The sequence below is a fragment of the Carlito syrichta genome, unplaced genomic scaffold (assembly GCF_000164805.1).
Source record: "Carlito syrichta isolate Samal-C Ts95f unplaced genomic scaffold, Tarsius_syrichta-2.0.1 Scaffold130550, whole genome shotgun sequence".
Lineage (NCBI taxonomy): Eukaryota > Metazoa > Chordata > Mammalia > Primates > Tarsiidae > Carlito > Carlito syrichta.
Genome location: NW_007074646.1, coordinates 42,315 through 43,102, shown reverse-complemented (window position 1 = coordinate 43,102; position 788 = coordinate 42,315). Strand labels below are relative to the sequence as shown.

Here is a 788-nt window from a genome sequence, read left to right as displayed (position 1 = left end):
TGCCTTTGGGAGGCTGAGGTGAGTGGATTGCCTGAGCCCGTGGGTTCAAGACCCGCCCGGACAACTTGACGAGACCTCATCTCTACAATAAATCAAAAATTTGCCGGACGTGGTAGCGCACGCCTGTAGTTCCAGCTACTTGGAAGGCGGAGGCGGAAGGATCGCTGGAGCCCAGCAGGTTGAGGCTGCGGTGGCCGGGAGTGGCCACTGCACTCCAGTCTGGGCGACAGAGTAAGACTCCAACTCAAATAAAAAAATAAATAAATATAGTGTATAAAGTGAAACTATTTGAAATCAAGGAGAAATTAACGAGTAGAAGCATAGTAGACCACAGATAAACTATGTATCAATTTTGTACCTTCAGAAATGCACAGTCATTTAAATATGGACTGTGTGATGAGAATCTCTAGGATCCTTGAGCCGTAGAAAAAGCTTGGATAAATTCCAAAACATAAAATGTGTATAGGCCATGTTGTGTATAGTAAAGCTAGAAATTAATGTGTTTTTTGTTGTTGTGATTGTTGTTTTTTTAACTTATTGTAGAGACGAGGTCTGGCCAAGTTGCCTGGGTGGGTCTCGAACCTGCGGGCTCAGGCAATCCACTCACCTCAGCCTCCCAAAGGCGCGGGATTACAGGCTGAGCCACTGAGCCTGGCTGATTCTGCTCATTTCTTTAGTGCTGCAGAAGAACTCATATTCTTACAACTTTTAGAAGTTAGAAAAATGTATAAGGCCGGGCTCGGTGGCTCAGCCTGTAATCCCACGCCTTTGTGAGGCCAAAGTGAGTG

At 45.8% G+C, this 788-nt stretch overlaps 1 protein-coding gene across 1 annotated transcript in view; it reads left to right on the top strand.

Moving 5' to 3' along the window:
* The window catches only part of BPTF (bromodomain PHD finger transcription factor), a 115,614-nt gene that overhangs the window by 78,696 nt on the left and 36,130 nt on the right, over positions 1–788 (top strand). The window lies entirely within an intron of this gene.